General features: G+C 47.9%; 1 protein-coding gene across 1 annotated transcript in view; it reads left to right on the top strand.

Annotated features, from left to right (window-relative positions):
• Positions 1 to 5,958, top strand: part of KIF26B (kinesin family member 26B) — a 243,355-nt gene that overhangs the window by 103,072 nt on the left and 134,325 nt on the right. The window lies entirely within an intron of this gene.

Genomic DNA, 5,958 nt, shown 5'->3' with positions numbered 1-5,958 from the left:
CCATCCATCCATCCATCCATCCATCCATCCATCCATCCATCCACCCATCCTCCCACCCATCCACCCACCCATCCATCCATCCATCCACCCACCCACCCATCCATCCATTATCCGTGCATTCAATCATTCAGTTATGAGTATGTGGTTCCTAACATTTAATCTAGAATTCCTCCAAACATTTTAAGCTAAGTAAATGAAAGAGTTTGTTTTCTTATATTTTGGTGGTTCATTTGCAGAAGAATTAGTAAGTTCTGCTCTGCTTCCCATGTTCTCTTGAGGGCATCTCTTTGCCACCATTGATTGCAAATGCAATGCCTTTCTGAGCCTCAAACCATCTGTTTATGAAAACTACCTGCACAGTAATACATCTTGCCTTCTGTGCTTCTTGTCTGGTTCTGGCAAACCTATTTTTTAGAAGAGTTCTTTGCCATTTTTTCTTTTCATTTTCCACCAAGTACTTCCTCTGTGTACCAGCAACCCACATTTAGAAATACTCCGATGACATCTTTAGCCATTTAATTGATGCACATTTGTTGAATGACTGTTTTATCTCTAGAACTCAAGGATGTATAATGCTGATTAAGAAGTCACCTAGTTTACATAAACCAACTCATCATCTAACAGGAAAGGAGACTGGCCAGTAAATAATTGCCATGCAGGAAGTTATTTGCAATGAGAAGCACAAACAAGATGTGATTGGGACCATTAACTACACCTGGGAGAATCAGACAGGTTTCCAAAAGGATGAGGCTTTGGGCTGAGCTTAAAGGATGCATTTTTAAGACTTTGCTTGGGGAAAAGGAATATTCTGACAAAGGGAAGAGCATGTCTTGGGGTAAGCTTGGCCTGTCCGCAAAGTGGGAGGCGTTCCTCCGCATAATTCTCATTTTCCACCTGAGTGTTCTCCGGCCCCTTGCTCCCCACCAGCCCCTCATTGCCAGCTTTCCTTAGTCCCGTGCCCTCCGTAAGTGATGGTGTTCTCACTTCCTTCAATTTGCCATTCACACAATCGTTTCTCTTAACCCTGAGGGAGAAATGGGTCTTCAGAAACTTCAAACAGCCTCTGAGTCATCCATGAAGCTGGTAAAAATGCAGGTTCTGGCCCTTACCAGCTCACCGTAGGGTCTGGCCCAAGGATCTGCATTTTTAACATTCCCTGTGCAGGCAGGTATTTCTCATGCTGATAATCGGAACCATGCCTGGAGGGGCACCGTGAGAAGACTCCTTGAATAGAGAGGTAGAGACACTCAGGAACTGGTCTTGCATTTTCTGCCATCATGGCGGCCCTCTTCTTTGTGCCTCTGTGTCTGGAACTTTCTTGGGAATCATTTCTTCCTCATGGGACTTGGCGCGTTCCTGTGCGAGCACAGCACCCCACTGGTGGGTCCTGAGTCCCTGTTCCACGCCACCCGCTCCCCTGGGGCGTCACCTTTGCCTTGGTTCTGTTTGAGGCGTCTCTGAGGGGACGCTGGCACCAGTGATGCACCGGGCGTGCACAGGTGTCATTCGCACCGAGAGTGCCTCTTCCCCCTTCTCCTTTGAGGGGCTTCCTTCCTGAGACGGGGGTGGGGGAGAAGGAAACGAGTCCCCCAGAAGCGGGGAAGGCTTGTTTGGAGGTGATATCAAAGCAAAGTCACTGTCTGATTTGCTTCTATTACCGAGAGCATTTGAATAGTTTTAAGACATGTAAACTGCGAGACTAGACATTTTCCCCGAAATATATGCATGTTGAGAGCAGTCTCATGGGACAGATGCCTGTATCTGTTTATCTACAAGTGTTTACTTGCAGTCACACACGTTTCCAGAACCTTGCTCGTGTCTGCTTAGTCTATACTAAGTGTGGATGTGGATGTATAAGTAAAGATTCTAACAGTCGTTTCGCAGCTGCTATCCTCAGAAAATTCCTCAGCTACTGTGTGGGTTAATGGAAGTTCTAGCAACTCTCTCTTTCTCCCCCATCCCACCTCTCCCCTCCTTCCTTCCCTCCATCCATCTATCCATCTCCCCCTTCTCTGTTCTCTGTCCCTCCCTCTCTCTCTCCTCCCTCCCTCCCTCTCTGGTCCTTTCCTCTCTCTCCCTCCTTTCTCCCTCTCCCCTGCCTCCCTGCCTGCTGCCTGCCTCTGCACCCCCTCCCTCTTCTGAGATAGCAGACGCAGAGAGAAACTGGTGCAGCTTCCTCTGAGAAGCGTGTGTGTGCTTGCCAGCGCGGACTGGCAGGATCCCGTGAGCTCCTCTTCCATCAATGCAGTGCTCTTGGAGGGAAATGCAATGCTGGAGCAGGGCTGAACTGGATCGGGAAGGTGGCTGGGAGCTCAGAGACGCCAGGATCATGGTTTAGCCAAAGGCTGGAATCACAGGAATGCTTCAACACCAGGGGCTGCCCTGAAAATCCCCAGACCCCCATGGATTTTAAAATTTCCCAGCCTTTTCTCCTTCGCCTTCACACTATCTTACTTCCTTCAGAGATGGCTCCAGACCTGCAAGAGACATTTGAGAGAAGCTATTTATTAACAGATGTGAAGAAATGGATTCTGCACTTGATTATTTAGCCATGATTTATCAATGATGATGGACTGGAAAGCAGTGTAAGTAACAGTTGTGCGTGTTCCTACAGTTAGATGGTCTGTTGAAACTGCCGTTCTTTTTTTTTTTTTTTTTTTAACTCTGAATTTACTTTTGAGAAAAGTGAAAATAAGATGTCTAAAGTATCCCAAAGAAGTCAGGCGTGTCCAGGTTATGTGAGTTTTCTTTCTGTTCAGGTAACTGGCAGAATACCTACAGCCGTGTCAGATGAGGCTGACTACTGACATGGAATCCACAAAAGAACCCCTGGAGGATGAGACTAAAATCAGAGAGAAATGAGCCGGGCTTTTCAGCGGCCAGCCTTTGCTATAGTCATACGTATTCAAAGTCGCTAAAATATTTTATGTTGGCTTATTTTGGAATCCAAGTCAGAACAGAATGGATTCTCCTTATAGGTCATAAAGATGAAGTTAAATATGACTTTAAAACAGGTTCTTTCTGGCTACTGAAGTGTGAGGGTTTTTGATTGTTTTGGTAATTTTAAATATTGACTATATTTCCCGTCCATGTTAGCTTTGCTTGAAGGCTATAGCCCATCCTAGAATATAATTTCTGGCTACCACAGGGCTGCAGGACATTGGAGAGGCTAAAAGCTACTCGTTGCTAGCTTATACTTGTCAGTTCTGTGCTAGGAACCGATCGAGCAGTTAAACTCCCCAGTATTTGGTGGAGAGAGAAAACCAGAAAAGTGCCTCGAAGACTAAAGTGACTTCATTTCACAGGAGAAAGGAATAGATGTCTAAAAGATGACATGTGAAAATTAAAGAACACAAATTGCCTTTTCTTCAAAATTTGAAATGAAGGTGATTTTGCACAGGTTAACTTAAGCTTTCTTTATTAAAAATCATATTTTAGAGGAGACTTTTAAGACAGATCACTTTGTAAGAATATCAAAATAGACTGCTGATATTTTCTATGACTACGTGCAACTTTCTTTGTGCAATAGTGTCCATCAAAATGCCGAGCTCCTTAAAACTTGTTTCGAATTACAAGCAGGGTTTCTAATAACACTGTGAGCTTTCCGGAGTGATCTGTGCCTTTCTCTCTCCATCACGTCCATGCTCCAGACAGGGCGATTACTCCTGCACCTGCCCCTCCCCCTGTCCGTCTCCCAGCCCCCACCCTTCCCTCTGACTTGGACCGTCATGAAAGACCCTTCTAGAGATTCCTTCGTCATGCCCAGCCCAGCACTGGACAGAGGGCTACTGTGATGCATCGCGCAAAGCTGCCAACTTTGAAATTGAATGAGCTCAGTTGATTCCTGAATATTAAATCAGTTTTGTGAGAATTTCATGAGATCATATCATAGAAACCTGACCCAAAGTGTTCCTAACTTCATTGATGGACACTGGACAGCATCAAGAGCTACAGAGCCGTGAGCACCCTCCGGGACTGGCCCAATACCCAACTCAATCCCCAAACTCCACTCAGATTCTTGCTGTCCAAATAGATGTAGGGCCACGCCTTTAAAAACATGCCCTTTGTTATCAAGGGAAATCCGAGCCAGGAAACACAAGTTGGCAGTGTCAAGTGAGGCCTCTGCTCATGCTGGGTTGTGTCACAAGGGAAATACTTTTGCTCTCGTGCCGTTTTGTTTTGATTGCTTGTTTATATGGAGTCTGTCAGACCGACACATCTGGAAGAGGTTTGGGGGAGCCGTGAAAAAGCTCAAGCGAAACCTGCAGGGAGAAGGAAACTCATTAAAAGCCAAAGTCAGACCAGCCGTAGAATGTTCCTACCAAATTCAGTGCCTGTTTTGTTTAGGGCTCGCTGTCAGAGTAGACGTGGTGTGTAGTGCTCATGGCCCGTGAGAGTCTCTCATACTGCATTTGGGTGCTGAGCAGAGGGGTGTTTCTCCGGAAATACAAAAGCAAGCCAGTGCGAAGCAATGCTTTGAGTTCTTGTTCACTTTCACAGAGCAAGCTCCCTTCCTGCACCCTCCCCCCACCTCCCTGCTCTCCAGTGAGCCCTGCTTTTCTGTCCCCACATCCATGCATCTCTGGGCACCTATAGTGGCCCCGGGCACACAGCCCCAAAGCCCCAGGAGCACCGTGTGTGTCCTATTCAGGGAAGATTAGCTGTCAAGGGCAGGGTGTTCAGGGAAGGTAGGGAGGGCTTTTTAGCGGTGAATGAGCCAAAGGGCCAGATATGCTGATCCCTGCAGTCTGGGAGAGCCGCAGCTGATGGGCATCGGTAAAACTGCTGAGCAATTAAAAACATCCTGGAATCAAGGTGAGAGAAGGAAGAGGGAAGGTGGGCTGGGTCTGTGGAGAGCCAAGCAAAGTTCTGCTAAGTGCAGAACTTAGTGCGGAAGATCTAAATAGGCAATACAACTTAGTGCGGAAGATCTAAATAGGCTGAGATAGTCTTAAAGTGACCGACGCTTTGCAGAAGCAATGGAGCTTTGGTTTCGGCCTGATGTGCTGTGGGAAAGCTTTGTTCCAGGTAACTGCCACTTCTTGAATTTGCTCAGCAGAACCCTCTGACAGTGTGTTGGCTCTGTGGGTTCCATCTTCATTGGGCGCTGGTTCTGAGTTAAAAGTTAGGAGCTTAAGAAATACACTAAAGTCACTGTGGCTTAGAGCTGAGGAAGCTCTTCCCCGGGCCACTTTCACTTTTCTTTTCAAGATGTATTTATTTGTGCATACAGAGCTGGGGTACAGGCCAGAGGTGCGGGGGGGGGGGTGAGAGGCTTCACCCGAGACAGAGTGGGGAGCAGAACAGGCAGATGCACTGAAACACACTGCCGAGGGGGCAGCGGGGAGACAGGCGGGGTCTGCTGCGCCCTGGGGGTCCCTCCCTGGCCGGGCCGAACTCATGCTGCAGGGGCTGTGGCCAGCTTCCGTCTTCAACCCATCGGCCACCAGGGCGGGCCGCTTTCACTCTTCTTATTAGACCTGTCCCCTCAGTGCTAGTTTTGGCCTCTAGGTGGGTCTCTGCCGCAGGGAGTGCTGAGGCTCCCTGTGAGTGACACCGCGGCGCCCACGGGACACCACCCTTCACTCGCTGGTCCCCTGCAGACACTGCAGGGAGAAGCGTGTCTTCAGTAAGTTTGGAGAAGAAGACTAACCCGCGAAAAATGCCTCTGCAAGTTTTCCGGACCAGAGAGAGGACTCACGTTTTCTCTTAGACGTTTCTCTTTCCTCCTTCTCAAAGTCCCTGGAAGAACAGTGGCTAGTTAACTTCTAAATTCAGAGCCACAGAGATGCAGGTAGGCGCTGTGAGCCCGTGGACGCCTTAACTTCTTTCTGCTCCTTTCCTTATCCTCAGTAAAGTGCATATAACGCCACCTTCACTGGGTTTTTTGAAAATGAAGTCAAGACCTGGGGTGTTTTTAGTCCCAGCTCTGTGCGTGAGCACCCGCTGCGTGACCTA

This window comes from Condylura cristata, unplaced genomic scaffold (assembly GCF_000260355.1).
Source record: "Condylura cristata isolate star-nosed mole 26May11 unplaced genomic scaffold, ConCri1.0 scaffold00029, whole genome shotgun sequence".
Lineage (NCBI taxonomy): Eukaryota > Metazoa > Chordata > Mammalia > Eulipotyphla > Talpidae > Condylura > Condylura cristata.
The sequence above is the reverse complement of the archived record's forward strand: the minus strand, read 5'-3'. Positions and strand labels throughout refer to the sequence as shown.